The sequence below is a fragment of the Ranitomeya variabilis genome, chromosome 1 (assembly GCF_051348905.1).
Source record: "Ranitomeya variabilis isolate aRanVar5 chromosome 1, aRanVar5.hap1, whole genome shotgun sequence".
NCBI classification, from domain to species: domain Eukaryota; kingdom Metazoa; phylum Chordata; class Amphibia; order Anura; family Dendrobatidae; genus Ranitomeya; species Ranitomeya variabilis.
Window position 1 is genome coordinate 893,724,910 of NC_135232.1, and position 18,701 is coordinate 893,743,610.

General features: G+C 45.3%; 1 protein-coding gene across 4 annotated transcripts in view; it reads right to left on the reverse strand.

Annotated features, from left to right (window-relative positions):
• The window catches only part of LOC143788761 (bifunctional heparan sulfate N-deacetylase/N-sulfotransferase 3-like), a 1,150,054-nt gene that overhangs the window by 848,720 nt on the left and 282,633 nt on the right, over window positions 1-18,701 (reverse strand). For 3 of the 4 annotated variants that reach the window (XM_077278636.1, XM_077278649.1, XM_077278657.1), the window contains exon 1: window positions 1,439-1,814. The exons of the other annotated variant lie outside the window; for it this stretch is intronic. The gene's annotated coding sequence lies outside the window, so the exon portion shown is untranslated. Of the gene's footprint in view, window positions 1-1,438; window positions 1,815-18,701 lie in introns of those variants that run through there. 4 annotated transcript variants of the gene reach the window in all.

Sequence of the window (18,701 nt, forward strand, 5' to 3'; positions counted from 1 at the left end):
ACGCGCGGCCAAAGGAAGATGGCCGCGCCCACCGATCACCAATGCAATAACGAACACCGCGCTATTTTAAATCCCCTGGAAGAGGATTCCGGACTTTGGGCATGCGCACACCACTACGCCACCAACGGAAAACTACGCCAAATCTGGGTGAAGACACCACGCCCATGTGACCTGACCAGCCTGATTGACAGGCGAAAACGGAGACTTTGCAAAGTTATTTCGGCAACTTAGGTGGGTAATAAACGCATAACACACACACTAATGTAACGCCCACCTCTGCCCCTATTTAACGCTATTTTTATCCCATCTTCCAAAAACGTGGTGACAGGTTCCCTTTAAGTGGATGACTATTGGGAAGTGTTACTGGATTGTTATTTTCGTTATTATATCTTTGCTTCATAGAGTCCAATAACAAAAGGGGAGTATAATACACAGGAAAAGAAAGCGAGCTCGTTTTGACATTTGCTAAATTGATCGATTTTTTTTTTCTTACTAGGAATTCCAGGGTGTCTGATGATCACAACATTTTACTAGCTTATATTGATCCTCAACTGTTCGTTTCCTCGGATATGCGGAGCTATGGCAGAAATATATTCCTAACACCAGTGAATGATTTTGTCTCCTGTGGAATTGTCTGCAAAACACAGCAGTAAGAACTCTGCCTGCAATAAATCATTCTCATAATTATCAAGTGAAGAAAGCCTTCTTAAGACAAGTGACATCTTTTTGGCCATTCTAAATTCGGTTTCCCTCGGAGCAGTCCTACCCCTCGGTACAAGATGAACCTGGAAAATCAATTGCTTGATTTATTTGCAATCTTTAAGAAGCACACATACAATGCAAGCCTGATGTCTCAATATTGTAACGCAGGGGTCTGCACACACAGACAAGGAATGGAATAAGGACTCTTGTGCTAATTGTCTAGTAAATCAATTAAAAACACAAGAGGGCATCCATGCTACATCTAGGATGGTCTAATTAAAATGAAATAGAATAAAACATATCCCAAAAAAAGACGAGCCATAACAAGAAACACCCAAGGGAAATGATTCCTGGTCTGAATATATATATTGACTGCAGAAGCTTATTTCATCAAGATCTTAAGAGTGGAAAACACAATTCACATTGCTCCAGTGTTACATCCATGTGCACCTTGAAGTCATCAGTTATAGTTACTAAACTAGGATTAATCACTGTACTATGATATGGTAAAACCTTACACTAAGGTGTGAAAAAAAGATTGTATATGGACTTTACATAGAGAATGTTATATGCATCTTATCAGTAAAACACAAAGACCAAATCTGACACTAAAATGCTGAATCCTCTCAGTAGTGGAAACTTCTAAATGGATGGGACACTGCACTTTTGGAAGCAGAAACTTTCTGTATGAAGGTGTTAGGAGCATTGATGCAGGGGAGATAAGTGTTGGTCATACCTGAAATTGATCATGCCAGACTTCCTCTTGATGTGGTGCAGAAGAAAGGTGTGAAGTGCTGCTGGCGCCTGTGGGACAGCTCTCAGGATCAGCACCAGGGTCAGCGCCTTCCAGGGTGAGTGGGCAGGGAAGGGCACAGCAGCCCACCTCTCAGTCACTGCATTCCTGGCTCTGGAGAAGACACCGTCACTCCCGTCCTGGAGGAGTGGTGGAGGAGAATCAGCACCGTGCACAGCTCCAGGAGGAGGAGGACAGGCGGCTCCGTGTGCCCGGCACCTCCAGCATCTTCCTCTCTCTGCTGCTCTCTCCTCCTTCTGTCAGGAGTCCGTGCGGCGGGGGAAGGGACTCGCTGGCTCCAGTGCTGCAGCTCTGTTTGGCTGAGTCCTTATGACAGACACTTTTTTTGTGTCTGGTCTATTCTTGCCAGAAGGCAGGGGGCTTAGAGGGGAAGACTTGTGCTTTTTGTGAGGGGCTGGATAGTGAGTCGGTGGAAATGAGCAGCTCTGAGCTGGAGGAGTAACCTGGGGTCATCTCAGAAGGGGAAGCAAATGCAGAGACATGTTGTATGGTGGCCTGTAGTATGTCACTATGGAGATTTATTCTAAATGATTGCTCTTTAGTGTGACATTACTACAGGTCAAGCGGAAAACCTCAGGTCAGCTTGACTAGATGTCTGTCGAAGTGACACATAGCGCATCCCTTCTGTACTCATCAGTTGCTGTAATACATATATATATATATATATATATATATATATATATATATATATATATATATATATATATATTTCTGCACACGCACACACCTACTGTATTTATAGTACCGTGCAAAAGTTTTAGGCAGATGTGAAAAATTCTACAAAGTAAGAATGCTGTAAAAATAGAAGTAATTTATATTTACCAATTAACAAAATTCAAAGCAGATGAACTAAAGAGAACTATAAATCAAACCAATATTTTGTGTGACCGGCGCTCTCCCCCTAGCCTACAAAACAGCATCAGTTCTTTTAGGTACCCTTTTTAAGTACGCTGTTTTAGAAGGAATTCAGCAGGGAGGTGGTTCCATCTTGGAGAATTAACCACAAATCTTTGAATGGAGGCTTGGGTAAATCCTATATCTTTATGCATTCCCACACAAACCTGATGATGTTGAGATCAGGGATATCATAACTTCCAGGTCTCCCTGATTTTTCAATTGCTGAATAAAGTCGTAAAAGGGGTTCCCCGAGAAATGCATTAAAATACATAAAATAAATAATACCCTGTGCCCCCAGAACCACCAGCAATTGTATTTGCATATGTAAATTTCCTGCCCAACAGTCCCTTTATTACATTACACACTTTTTCTAAAAATCCGTTTATGTATTTCTAAAGTCTGTTTATGATATGTAAATGAGGCCTGTGACTAGTCAATTGGGCGTTAGTGTCCCCAAACTATTTGGCCCACTTAGTATGTTATCGTCTGTGGGAGTGATAACATGACTTACAAATGCCAGCGTCATCGCCAGCTCTATACATACATTGATGACACCACCGCTAATTACTGACGCTGTCTCCTTTACTAAGCTGTGGGCTTGATGTCACCAGAACATGCATAGGTGAAATCAACCCCACAAACATGAACCCCACTTGCCACCACAAGAGGGCAAGTGGGAAGATCAAGGCAAAGGGCAAAAATTGGGGAATCTAATAGATGCACCTTTTTTGGATGGCTGTGGGCTGCTATTCTTAGGCTGAGGGGGGTCATTATTCATGGCCCCTTACAAGTCTTATAATACCAGCCCCCAGCTGTCTGCTTTAGCTTGGCTGGTTCTCAAAAATGGAGGGGACCCCATGTCATTTTTTAAATTATTAAACATTTTTTTTTTTTATAAATCGGTTAGGGGGACCACACTATTCTTGATAACCCACCTTGCTAAAACTGCCAGCTGAGGGTTGCAGCTCACAGGTGTCAGTTTTGCCTGGCTGGTTATCAGAAATATAGGGGGGTCGTAGTCCCATCAGCTGTTGCCCGTGACTGGAAGTAAACTTTTTATTCCGGTCACAGTTGCTGGCTCACACTGTCATCTGACAAAATGAGAACCACAGTGCTCTAACTGGTGGTATTAGTCTTACAGCCGATCAGAGCTGCTGTTGTTTCTCATGCTGTCATGCAGATGACAGCACAAGAAACACTCAGTGTTCAAGGTCCAAGCCCAAAGAATAGGCGTCCGGTCTGGACCCAGAACATAACTGTTCGAGTTTGCCCATCTCTACTCATTAGTGCAAATCATCTGCTTCCAGTATTCTGCATGGGTTTGTTTTTTGTTAACTCAAATCTTACACTTCTGGCCAGAGTTCTCCAAACAGTAGATGAGTGTGGTGGAGACCCACTGGGTGCAGTCAGTGCTGAGCTGACGGTTAAGCTGGACAACTTCCAATATCAAAGGGAAGCAAACATTATGTGTCTTTCATTGGTTGTTCTTAGCTCCATTGGTGGACCATCATATCTATTGTCCATTTCTTGGTTTCGTTATAGCCAAAAAAATACAATTAGATACTTATCCTTCAAGCAGTACCATCAGGGAGGCATTTAATTGGCTCCAAATTTATTCTGCAGCAGAACTGTGACACCAAACATAGATCCAATGTCATTCAGAAATACCTTCAGTGTAAAGAAGAACAAAGATTTCTGGAAAGGATGCAGGCCTAAGATAGTAGTGGGGACAGGTAAGACATTTTATTAATTTTTTTTTAGCAGTAGTGGAGCACTGTAAAGACACATCATGGTAACACAATGGCAGATAAATAGGGGGTTAATAGTAATAAATGATTGCCAGAATTAGAGGACATTATTAGCTTATGGGGTCCAGAATATAAGGACATTATTAACCAACGGGGGCCAGAATTGCAGGACACTATTTACTCATGGAGCAAGCTTAAGAGGATATTATTAATATAGAATATATAGAAGCCAGAAATGGAGGACATTTATAACTTACGCAGGTCAGAATTGGAAGATTTACATAATTTATATGTGTCAAAATTGGAATTAATTATTAATTTATTGAGAATAATTGGAGGACCTTGTACCTATATGGGGTAAGAATTGGAGGTCATAATTACTGTATGGGGGCCACATATGGGAACATTATTACCATATGGGGGCCAGAAATGAAGGACATTGTTACTACATGTGGACATTATGACTTTATAGTTGCACATAGTGGAACATTAGTACAATGCGGGGTGAAAAGGAGCATCATAAATGTATCGAGCCACTAAGTTAAATATTACTACTCTATTTAGGCCACAAAGAGAAATGTTACATGTGTATGGGGGCATAATAGGTAAACAATGCTATTAGTGGGAGAAATTCTAGCGTATTTGGGCACAAAAGGCGCACAAACATTATTACTGTATGGATCATACATAGGGAACATTACTACTGTATTGTATTTTATTTGTGAAGATATTTTTTTCTGTGGGATAAAAGGGATGTGCACTGTAGAAGTGTTGGAAAAGTGGACAGGGTGCTATAGAAGTAATCAAATGTTACATTTTGCAGAGATGATTCATGGCTGGGATAATTCATAGCAGTCTGTGTCGGGTAGAAAAAGAAAAAAATACAATATGGAACATTGTATGGCTGTAATATTAGAGTTTATACTGTAATTTTTATTTATAATAATGATGGTGGTATTATTTAGTCAATATGAGGTATTAATATCTGGTCTGCTCATGAGGAGGTGTTATTTACCTCTTTCATGCTATATTATTGGTAATGTTACAGAACTGGGGTCCTAGGTTTATAACTAGGGTTGAGCGATACCTTCCGATATGCATTGGTATCGGTATCGGATAGTATCGGCCGATACCGGCAAAATATCGGATCTCGCCGATACCGATACCCGATACCAATGCATTTCAATGGGACGCAAAGTATCGGAATGGTTCCCAGGGTCTGAAGGAGAGGAAACTCTCCTTCAGGCCCTGGGATCCATATTCATGTGTAAAATAAAGAATTAAAATAAAAAATATGGATATACTCACCTCTCCGGCGGCCCCTGGACTTTACCGATGTAACCGGGAGCCTCCGTTCCTAAGAATGAGCGCGTGAAGGACCTGCGATGACGTCGCGGCTTGTGATTGGTCGCGTGAGCGGTCACGCGACCAATCAGAAGCTGCGACGTAATCGAAGGCCCTTCACGCGCTCATTCTTAGGAACGGAGGCTGCCGGTTACAGCGGTAAGATCCAGGGGCCGCCGGAGAGGTGAGTATATCCATATTTTTTATTTTAATTCTTTATTTTACACATGAATATGGTTCCGATACCGATTCCTGATATCGCAAAAGTATCGGAACTTGGTATCGGAATTCCGATACCGCAAGTATCGGCCGATACCCGATACTTGCGGTATCGGAATGCTGAACACTATTTATAACCCATCAAGGAAAAGATCTGCAGAGTTTGAATGTTCTCCTCGTGTTTGGTGGGTTTCCTCCATGTACTCCAGTTTCCTCGCACACTCCAAAGACATACTGTACTGGTAAGGAATTTAGATTGTGAGCCCCAATAGGGACAGCGAAGATGATGTCTGTAAAGTGCCGTGGAATTATTGGTGCTATATAAGTAAGTAAAATAAAAATTAGTTTTGGTATAGTAAGTTTTGCTCAGTAACAGGACAATAGTTGTATTCAGACACTGTGCTAATAACATATGGTCATCGTTAGACATGGGAAAACCCAAACAGTAAACTTCGGCATCCGTACCGAACACCTACTATTCAGGCACGGACACAGAACATAGACTTCAGCAAGAAATCCATCTTACCATTCGGGATCAGCTGGGGGCTGGTATTCTCAGGCTGGTAAGGGGCCATGTATATTGGCCTTCCTCAGCCTAAAAACAGCAGCCCACAGCTGCCCAGAAAGAGCGCATCTATTAGATGCGCCAATTCTGGTGCTTTGCCCAGAACTTCCCACTTGCCCTGAAGTGGTGGCAAGTGGGGTTCCTATTTGTGAGGTTGATGTCACCTTTGTATTGTCAGGTGACATCAAGCCCACGGATTAGTAATGGAGAGGCGTCTATAAGATATCTATCCATACGTAAACGTAACAATTTACCATTGGCAATCATTTTCTTTTGTCGGCTGTTGCCATGTGTCAGCTAGGCAATCTAAAAAAAATACACATTTTGTCTTGGTTAAATAAATAGCGTATCTTTATCCAACAGTTGTGCGAGTGGCGCTATCTGTGCAGAGATAAGCAATTTTACAATTTACCAGTGGCAATAATTTTCATTAGTCCGATGTTGCAGTGTGTCAGCAAGGCAATATAAAAAAATTCAAATTTTCTTTGGAGTTAATAAATAGCGTATCTTTATCTAGCAGTTGTGCATCTGGCGCAATCCATGCAGAGATAAGCAAAGGTTACAATTTACCAGTGGCAATAATTTTCCTTAGTCTGATGTTGCAGTGTGCCAATAAGGTGATATAAAAAAATACTAATTTTCTATTGCTTGAAAAAATAGCGTATTATTATCTAGCAGATGTGCGACTGGTGCAAAGCCTGCTGAGATACGCAAATGTGACTATTTATGTGAGTCTGCTGTTACCGTGTGTAATTAAGCTGATATCTGAAAAAAGTAGCCACACATTGCTAGATACAGGGAATTTGTACTTAACACCTCTGTGAGAGAACTTGTGAGAAATAAAACCAGGAAATGTTTTTTTCATAAGCATAATGCATTCAATATGAGAAAGGGTGACACTAAGGGACGTGAATGTCTCACTAAGGGACGTGAATTGTATCTCATTCTAGGTTTCTGTCAAAATTTGGTTAGCGCACTACAACACTGACGAACCCAGACAAGTGCGAGGATGTTGTGGGTTTGATGGCAGACCAAGGCTCCAGTGTGTTGACAAGCAGCACCATGAAGTCTTCCACATGGAACAGTCTCAGTAGCCAGGAGGGTGGGCCTCTGAATCGTCAACCAGGTAAACCCTTCCTCCCACCATTAAGAGTCCCAGGAGACATATGACCCCAATGCTGGCCACTCTGAGGAAATATTTTTGTTCCCTTGTAATTTTTCAGGCCTCTCAATGTGCATCATTAAAGAGAGTCATGAAGAGGTGGAGTGCAATGATGCTCAAACATTTGAGCACCCACTGCCAGGAGAAAGCCATGTTGAGGAAGATCAATTCATGTCTGAAGAGGTGAAGAATAATCATGACGCACTGTTGCCATCAGGTCAGCCTAAAATCGCAACTCAGAAGGAGGATCAGAGTGATGAATTGGAAGATGACGTGGTCGATGATAAGGTCACTGATCAACCTGGCATGGTGACATGCCTAGCGAGCACAGCAGTGCAGAGAGGGATGGATCCAGAGCACGAAATCAGGCAAGAAGAGGCAGTGGTTTGACCAGAGGGAGAACTTGGTCAACTGTTCCACAAAGCCCCCCCACTTGGATAGATAGCAGGCCAGGGGTGAGTTGTTCCTCTGTATGGCAATTTGTTTCTGAAATTCCTTCAGACAAAACAACTAATTTTGCACCATCTGCCAAACTAAGCTAAGAAGAGGCAAGAATACTGCCAACCTGAGCACCTCCAGTATGCGAAAGCATATAGCAGCCAAGCACCCCAGTAGATGGGCAGAATGCCTGGGTCCAAAATCTGAATCTGAGGGTGAAACCATTGCCCCTTCCCCTTTGTTATGGCCTTCCCAATATGCTGTCCATGAAGCAGGCGCTGATGCTTCCTGCCCAGAACCTGCAGTTGCACAGACTTAACAGTCAGCAAGCACGTCCAATTCGTTGGCCCAGCACAGCACTCAATTGTCCCTGCCTCAGATGTTTAACAGAAAGCAGAAATATCCACCCACTCACAGGCCCAAATGCAAAAAACTCACATTGCCAGATTGCTAGCCCTGGAAATGTTGCTGTTTTGGTTTGTGGGAATTGAGTCTTTTCATGACCTCTTGGTGGTGGCAGCCCCATGGTACTCGATTCCCAGCCACCACTATTTTTCCCGGTGTGCCATCCCCTCATTACATAAGCATATGTTACACAATATCAGCCATTCTCTGGCCAACACAGTCACAGGGAAATTCCACCTAACCACAGAAACAAGGATAAGTTCTTGGGGACATGAGTGCTACATTTTCCTGACAGCACGCTGGGTGAACCTGGCAGAATCTGGAACAGAGTCAGAAGCTGAGACATCACACATCTTACCCACACCAAGAATAGTAGCCACAAAAACCTCTCTGACATCCTATTGGTCAGAAAACAAGGCTATAATTAGCCTATATACAAGCAAGTATACCCACTCAAACTAGCATAGTATTACGAAGAGAAAAAAGAGTTATGCCAGGTATATTTAGAGTAAAACGAATACAAAGTTTATTAACAATTGAACAATATATTACCAATACAATTATACACAGGAAATAAAGTGATACATGTGCAAGGAACAACCCGACAGGGTGTGGAGACCCTCCAAAACACCAATCGCTAAATGCCTATCAGTATTTATTATATAAAGTGCATGTGCATACTACTGTAGCGCAGGTGGACATGTCTAATACCAACCAGGACCCTAACAAAGACATCATCCTAAAGTAGGATAATAGTTGGTCCATAGGAAGCCATCAGACACTTACCACAAGCAGGGGTTTGGAGGGAATAGACCGGGTGTCCCGAAAACGCTCCCGACGCGCGTTTCGCGTCCCTAATCGTCCGCTTTCTCAAGGGATTATGTCTTTGTTAGGGTCCTGGTTGGTATTAGACATGTCCACCTGTGCTACGGTAGTATGCACATGCACTTTATATAATAAATACTGATGAAACCGTCACATCAGCAAGGGCAATCTGTGGTTGTAACTATGTTGAGGAGGGAGAAGTTGACCCAGATGGTGATGAACTACTTAAGTGATCATACCAGCATGCTTTCTGATTCCTCAGTGCCCTTGGTTGTCCAAGTTGCACACTTGGCCTGACCTCTCTTGTATGCCTTGGAAGTGATGTCATGCCCTGCTGCAAGTGTGTTTTCTGAGCAGGTTTTTAGTTCGGCCAGTGCAATAATAGCAGATAGGTGCACACGCATGTCAACGGAAAATGCAGACAGACCGACTCTTCTAAAATTAAACAAGGGTGGATTTCCTCCATCTTTGTAAGCCCTACGGATGACAGCGATGTAACGTAACTGCAGTCCAAATGTTTGCTTTTTGGAAGTTGTCTTAACGTCCATCCCTTACCATCCAAACCCATTTTGTTCAGGAAATCACCTCCTCCTGCTTCTGCAACAAGTACTTAGTGGTCATGTATGTATACCCCATGTGGGTAATGTTTCTTACTTTTTGAAAACTTTGCTGTCCAGGAAGGAGGCGCTGATGCCCCCTGTCCACAACCTGCAGTTGCACAGACACAACAGTCAGCAACCACGTACATTTCATTGTTCCAGAGCAGCTTTCAGTTGTTCCTTGTCAACATATAAAGTATGTCTGTTCACAAATTGCTAGTTAGAGCATTCATATTCGTTACCACTTTACATTTTATGGTACTGGACAAAGACTAATGCTGGCTTTTTCAGGCTCCTAAATGAGAATTGTGTCTCTTTATTGAACTGTCGCTTCCCTTAAATTTTCTAAATTTGGGTCCAAAAAAATAAATGGTGTTGGGATATTGCCCAGTTTCTGTTCATTTTAAGCACATCTTAGATAATGGGTTACAGACCTATTCAAGCTGCAGCCTTACACATATTGAAACATGGTCATTGCCACGCTAAGGCCTTTGAGCTCTGTAGCACTTCCTATCACATGAGTAATACACTCCACAGACCTCGTCACTCTCTGGGACATATCCAGTAATTACTCCATGGTTGCTCAAAACCAGGCAAAAGATACATTCTGCATGGTTGGGTAGTTTCCAGAAGTGCGTAGACTTGTGCAGATTGGTCAATGGCACTCCTGTCTCTTTCCGTTGAGGAGGCTGCTTCCAAGTAAAATGAAGCTTGTACATGTTCCTGACATGGATTTCAGGCCTGACAGACTGACCATAATACAGGCCGTTGCTTGCATACACTGTATTCAAAATTTAATTCAAATGCCTTTAGCGTGTCTGGGAGAACACAATTTATTGACATTGAGTGCCCCCAACACCTGTGTTATATTCACCTTACAGCGGCTTCACCTGCTATGGCAGTGGCTCCATTGTGATTTTGTGGCCAAAATATACTGTGGAACTCACAAAACTCAGGTTTCTCAGCACCTGCTAGCCTTCTGAAATGTGAAGCGAGGGCCACATAATGACATGACGGTAGATGTGGTGGTGATGGCGGGAGATGCCAAAAATTCAAATGTTTTAGCTGGCATTTTAAAGTAATGGGGAATATGTATTCCACTATCTAGCTAACGATTTGGATTGAGAGTGGAACCTTCCAAATATGAGTGAGAGCTCTCCCAAATGTATGATACAGTGCCACAAGAGGGCCCTTGCCAATCTCAGGTTTCATGGCACCTGCTTGCCCTCTGAAAATGTGAAGCAAGGGCCACATAATGACATGGCGCTGGACATGGTAGTGGTGGCGGGGGAAGCAGAAAATTCAAATGGTCATGTTTTAGCTAGCATTGTACAGTGATTAGGAATATCTATTCCACTAGCTAACAATTTGGTATGAGGGAGGGCCATCCCAAAAGGAAGAGTGAGAGCCCTCTCAAATGTTAAAGGAAAAAATAAAGCCAAAACGCTCAGTGTGAACATATGCTAAAGGGGAGGTATAATTTTTCTATTTATTTACTAGATGTTTCCAGCCAGCTAACGCTCGGCACGCTCATTGCTATCTAATTAATGCTTCTGGTGATTAAACTAAAGTAAATAATGACAACATTCAATACGCAGGTGGTAATTTAACTTAAAATGAAGTTAATAACAATAATAATCATTAAAAATCTGAATAATACTAAAAATACATTTTATTCACAGTGTAAAATCAAAAACAAACTGGATTCAGTAAGATGTGCATTTTTTATTCATTCCATCATCTAAACAAATTTCATAACGAAACATAAATTAAGTAAAAATTTCTCTATAAACACAATTAAATGTATAGTCATTTTCATCATTTTCAAAGATCTTTCCTTGACTTCTACCAGGTACAATTTAATGTGTGGGGATGGAATTGTGTGTCATAATGTGGTGGGGGGGGCGAGATTATGTGTGGTAATGTGGTGGGGGGTGGGATTATGGGTGGTAATGTGGTGGGGAGGGATTATGTGTGGTAATGTGGTGGGAGGCGGGATTATGTGTGGTAATGTGGATGGAGGTGGGATTGTGTGTGTAAATATGGTGGGGCGGGATTATGTGTGGTAATGTGGTGGGGCGGGATTATGTGTGGTAATGTGGTGGGGGGCGGGATTATGTCTGGTAATGTGGTGAGGGGCGAGATTATGTGTGGTAATGTGGGGGATTATGTGGTAATGTGGGGGTCGGAATTATGTGTGGTGATGTGGGGGTGGGATTATGTGTGGTGATGTGGTGGGGGGCAGGATTATGTGTGGTAATGGGGGCGGGATTATGTGTGGTGATGTGGTGGGGGGAGGGATTGTGTGTGGTAATGTGGTGGGGGGCGGGATTGTGTGTGGTGATGTGTTGGGGTCGGAATTATGTGTGGTAATGTGGTGGGGGGCAGTGTTATGATCCTAGTGGCTGAGGATCACAAAACGGACTAGCTAAGTTTATGAACATAGACACGAGCTCTAGGGAGGTGGTAACTGGACTGACCGCAAACCTGATCCTAACCAACACACTAAAGGTAGCCGGTGAACGTGCCTAAAATCCTGGACGTCTCGACGCAACCTGAGAAACTATCTACTCCTGGAGGGAAAGTAAGACCTCACTTGCCTCAAGAGAAATCACCCCAAAGATATAGGAAGCCCCCAACAAATAATAACGGTGAGGTAAGGGGAAAACACTAACGTAGAAATGAAAACAGATACAGCAAATGAGGCCCGCTAATACTAGATAGCAGAAGACAGATAGGGAACTGTGCGGTCAGTAAAAAACCCTATGCAAAATATCCACGCTGAGAATACAAGAACCCCCACACCAACTAACGGTGTGAGGGGAGAAACTCAGCCCCCTAGAGCTACCAGCAAGCAAGGAAATCACATATTAGCAAGCTGGACAAGAAACAAAAATAAACCAAGAAACATATGACCACTGATGGTCAAAAAATGAACCAAGCAAAACTTAGCTTCTCTTGAAGAGACTGATAACGAAGGACTGCAGGAGAGCTCCAAAATAGCACTGAAGACATTGACAGCAGGCAACAACTGAGAGTCCAGGTGAACTAAATAGGAAACCAGCTAACAGATAACGAGACAGCTGATCAAGCCTCAGACCTGCAGAATGACACAAAGAGCCACCAGAGGGAGCCCAAAGACAGCACTCACACAGTACCAGTTGTGACCACAAGAGGGAGCCCAAAAACAGAGTTCACAACAGGGCAGGATTGTGTGGTAATGTTGTGGGGGGCGGGATTATCTGTGGTGATGTGGTGGGGACAGGATTATGCATGGTGATGGGGTGGGGGTGGGATTGTGTGGTGATGGGGTGGGGGGGCGGAATTATGTGTGGTGATGTGTTGGGGGTGGGATTATGTGGTGATGTGGTGGTGGCAGAGCTACTGTGCAGGAGGTGGGATTAGCGAGTGTGATGTGGGGGCGGGATTATGTGTGGTAATGTGGTGGGGGGGCAGAATTATGTGTGGTAATATGGTGGGGGGGCGGGATTACGTGTGGTAATGTGGTGGGGGGGTGGAATTATGTGTGGTAATGGGGTGGGAGGGCGGGATTATGGGTGGTAATGGGGTGGGAGGGTGGGATTATGGGTATTAATGGGGTGGGGGGCGGGATTATGGGTGGTGATGGGTGGGGGGGCAGGATTATGGGTGGTGAAGGGGTGGGGAGGCAGGATTATGGGTGGTGATGGGGTGGGGGGCGGGATTATGGGTGGTGATGGGGTGGGGGGCGGGATTATGGGTGGTGATGAGGTGGGGGGCGGGATTATGGGTGGTGAAGGGGTGGGGGGTTTGGTTTAATGGTTGGTGATGGGGTGTGGGGGTGGGATAATGGTTGGTGATGGGGTCGGGGGTGGGATAATGGTTGGTGATGGGGTGGGGGGCGGGATTATGGGTGGTGATGTGGTGGGAGGGATTATGGGTGGTGATGGGGTGGGGGGCAAGATTATGGGTGGTGAAGGGGTGGGGGCGGGATTATGGGTGGTGATGGGGTGGGGGGCGGGATTATGGGTGGTGATGGGTGGGGGGGCAGGATTATGGGTGGTGAAGGGGTGGGGAGGCAGGATTATGGGTGGTGATGGGGTGGGGGGCGGGATTATGGGTGGTGATGAGGTGGGGGGCGGGATTATGGGTGGTGAAGGGGTGGGGGGTTGGGTTTAATGGTTGGTGATGGGGTGTGGGGGTGGGATAATGGTTGGTGATGGGGTCGGGGGTGGGATAATGGTTGGTGATGGGGTGGGGGGGTGGTATAATGGTTGGTGATGGGGTAGGGGGTGGGATAATGGTTGGTGATGGGGTGGGGGGGTGGGATTATTTGTGGTGAATGGGTGGGGGGATTATGGGTGGTGAAGGGGTGGGGGGCGGGATTATGGTTGGTGGTGGGGTGGGGGGATTATGGGTGGTGAAGGGGTGGGGGGCCTTATTATGGGTGGTGATGGGGTGGGGGGGCCTTATTATGGGTGGTGATGGGGTGGGGGGCGGGATTATGGTTGTTGATGGGGTGGGGGCGGGATTATGGGTGGTGAAGGGGTGGGGGGCCTTATGGGTGGTGATGGGGTGGGGGGTGGGATTATGGGTGGTGATGGCGTGGGGGGCGGGATTGTGGATGGTGAAGGGGTGGGGGAGGGATTGTGGGCGGTGAAGGGATGGGGGGGTTATGGGCAGTGAAGGGGTGAGGGGGCGGAATTATGGGCGGTGAAGGGGTGAGGGGGCGGAATTATGGGCGGTGAAGGGGTGGGGGCGGGATTATGGGCGGTGATGGGGTGGGGGGCGGTATTGTCGGCGGTGATGAGGTGGGATTGTGGGCGGTGATGGGGTGGGGGGGCGTATTTTGTGGGCGGTGATGGGGTGGGGGGCGGTATTGTGGTCGGTGATGGGGTGGGGGGCGTGATTGTGTGCGGTGATGGGTTGGGGGCGAGATTGTGTGCGGTGATGGGTTGGGGGTGAGATTGTGTGCAGAGATGGGTTGGGGGGCTGGATTGTGTGCGGTGATGGGGTGGGGGGCAGGATTGTGTGCGGTGATGGGTTGGGGGGCGTGATTGTGTGCGGTGATGGGTTGGGGGGCAAGATTGTGTGCGGTGATGGGTTGGGGGGCGGGATTGTGTGCGGTGATGTGGTGGGGGGCGGGATTGTGTGCAGTAATGAGGTGGGGGTGGGATTGTGTGTGGTGATGCGGTGGGAGGCGGAGCTACTGTGCAGGGGGCAGGATTAGCAAGTAATCACAATGCCTCATGTATATAGATTTTTATTTTGCGTTACATACATGTTATATGAAAGAAAAAATGTTTCTTACCTTTCTTACCATTCACCAGTGAGGTCGAATTAAGAGATAAGGCCCCAAGCAGACTGATTTTCCTCCTCCTTTGCCTACAGACTAGGAAACTAGCAACCCAGTGACAAGTGTGTATAGTGTTCTTGTTAACTGAGTTCCTGGTCCAACATCGATGAAGACCATAACAATGCCGGAGGGCATTGACACTGGGGCATGCGGGACTTAAGGCCCCGTCACACATAGCGATTTACCAACGATCATGACCAGCGATACGACCTGGCCGTGATTGTTGGTAAGTCGCTGTGTGGTCGCTGGGGAGCTGTCACACAGACAGCTCTCTCCAGCAACCAACGATCAGGGGAACGACTTCGGCATCGTTGAAACTGTCTTCAACGATGCCGAAGTCCCCCTGCAGCACCCGGGTAACCAGGGTAAACATCGGGTTACTAAGCGCAGGGCCGCGCTTAGTAACCCGATGTTTACCCTGGTTACCAAAAAAAACAAACAGTACATACTCACCATCTGATGTCCGTCAGGTCCCATGCCATCTGCTTCCTGCTCTGACTGAGTGTCGCCGTACAGTGAGAGCAGAGCGCAGCGGTGACGTCACTGCTGTGCTGTGCTCTCACTTTCCGGCCAGCAGTCAGTCAGAGCAGGAAGCAGATGGCAAGGGACCTGACGGACATCAGATGGTGAGTATGTACTGTTTTTTTTTTTTTACATTTACGCTTGTAACCAGGGTAAACATCAGGTTACTAAGCGCGGCCCTGCGCTTAGTAACCCGATGTTTACCCTGGTTACCAGTGAAGACATCGCTGGATCGGTGTCACACACACCGATTCAGCGATGTCAGCGGGACCTCAACGACCAAAAAAAGGTCCAGGCCATTCCGACACGACCAGCGATCTCGCAGCAGGGGCCTGGTCGCTGGTACGTGCCACACATAGCGAGATCGCTACTGAGGTCGCTGTTGCGTCACAAAACTTGTGACTCAGCAGCAATCTCGCTAGCGATCTCGCTATGTGTGACGGGGCCTTTAGATGCACAAAGACTTAATAACACCCGACATAACTACTAATGTGGAATGTGTGGAAATGCAAGGACTGGTGACTGAAGCTCCTCTGACAAAACAGATAAAACTAAAATTATGAGATAACCAAGATGGGTTTGCAAGCTTATTGTTAGTGAGAATACTCTCATGAATTTACTGGTAGCAGAGGATTTGATTGCGATCCAGGCTACCATGCAATTCAATCTTGAGGGTATTAGAATCACAAGTTTCCTCTCAGATAAGTACTTGTGTAAGCTTGCAGCAATGGTGTATATGTCAAAAGCAGTATCAGTAGCACCCAATACCAGAATACCTGAAGTCAGGGTAATGTGTCTGGTGCCAGACATCGCTTGGACAAAAGGAAAAACTGATGTGGGTTGGCTCCCCATCCCTCTGGTCATAATTACATTAAAAGAATACCCTTTAAGCCTAGCCAAATCAATGGCCTTGACCAGGAATTAAAAAGAATATGTCAAGGTAGGGGCTCTTCCTCCCTGTAACATGCCTTTGTATCCCATTGAGCACAAAGGACCCATAGGTTCCCCTGACACTTACAGAATAGTTCATGATTTAACAGCTGTTAATGATGTTACAGAGAGTGTGACGTCAATTATTCCTAACCCACACACCTTACTGTCTAACATCCCAGTAACCTCCAAATGTTTAACAGTAAATGATTTGGCAAATGCATTTTTTTGTACCCCTACACCCTGATTGGCAGTATCTCTTTGCCTTCACTCATGAAGGGAAACAGTATTGTCGTACGGTCCTCCCACAAAGAGGAATGAAGTCCCCTACCATTTATTCAACAGCAATGGCAGGGATCCTGGAGCAGTGACAACCGCTTCATCCACAGATTGTACTATTGCAGTATGCGGATGACCTTTTACTCTGCTGGGAACGAACGTCATGCAAGGAAGCCATAGTTTCTTTGCCATGTTTCTTAAAAGAAAAGGGTTGCAACATCTCATGTGACAAATTACAGTATTGCAAACAAAAGGTGACATTTTTAGGCCACTGTATTGCTGAAGGTACAAGACACCTGACTGAAGAGAGAATACAAGCAGTTCAAAATCTGTCTTTACTAAGGTCACACCGACAGTTATGCACTTTTCTAGGCTTGGTGTCCAATTGTAGGTCTTGGATAAGGTTTGCATAATAATAATAATCTTTATTTTTATATAGCGCTAACATATTCCGCAGCACTTTACAGTTTGCACACATTATCATCGCTGTCCCTGATGGGGCTCACAATCTAAATTCCCTATCAGTATGTCTTTGGAAACTGGAGTGCCCAGAGGAAACTCACGCAAACATGGGGAGAACATACAAACTCCTTGCAGATGTTTTCCTTGGTGGGATTTGAACCCAGGACTCCAATGCTGCAAGGCTGCAGTGCTATCCACTGAGCCATGTGCTGCCCCGCACTTGCCATTGCACATGACACAACCAATCTATGACTATTTGTCATCAGACCCCTTTGATCTCATTCAAGTAACAATGTTTCGTGCCCTGCACAGAACAAGGAGGTCATGCTACAGCAGTGTTGACACAGAAATATGGCAACAAAGACCAATAGCTTACTACACAGCACAATTAGATTCAGTGATCAGAGGATCTCCTTCTTGTGTCCATGCTCTAAGGGATGCTGCATTACTGGTAGGAAAGTTATATGAGATCATGTGAATTTTTCTTTGACACTGTCACGCTCACGCCCTGATCCCACTTGGAGAACAGGAACACTAGGACAGGTGCAGGCAGCAAGAGATTACTGCAGCAGCAGAAGATAAGCAGAGTAGAAAGGAGCAGAACCGCAGGAGTGCAGAGCAGTGGTAAAGCCACAAAGGTACAGAGCAGGCAGAGCCGCAAGAGTGCGGAGTGTAAGCAGACTGAGAACACGAGGAAAGACACAGCCACAGACAAGGAGACCGATATAAGACTAAGTTCAGACAAGGAAATGGAACAAGACAAGAAACAAGGACAAAGACACAGGGACCAGGATATACTGCCTCCTGGAGGACGGACAACAAGATCAAGGCAATAAGACAGAGAAAAGCCTCCAGAGAGGGAGTAACTCAGAGCAAGGCCTGGCAAACTCAGAAGCAAAACACAAACTGAGCTAACACATTGCACAGGCCCAGTCCACTGGGTGGAACTGCACTAAATACTAGAGGCCTCCTGGCAATTGGTCAGGAACAGATTAGACAGATGCACCTGATTCCTATAAGAACCAGAGAGTTCAGGCGCCGCCCCCTATACACACAGCCATGAAGCATGCAGAGAGCAGAGACACAGAACATGGAGCTAAAATCTACCTCAACAAAAAACACTACATCAATCAGTGGGAGAAAAATATTGGCCTCAGTCAGGGCTTGTGTGCCACTCCTGTGTGTGCCATCTCTCACTTAGTGGGCCATAGAAAGCCTATTTATTTTTTTCCTTGATTTGGGTTCAAAAATCTACCTTAAAAAAAACACTACATCAATCAGTGGGAGAAAAATATTGGCCTCAGTCAGGGCTTGTGTGCCACTCCTGTGTGTGCCATCTCTCATTCAGTGGGCCATAGAAAGCCTTTTTTTTTTTATTATTATTTGGTTTCTAAAGTCTCCCTTTAAAAAAAAAAATTAAATAAAAAAACAGTGGGAGATTAATATTGCCCTTTC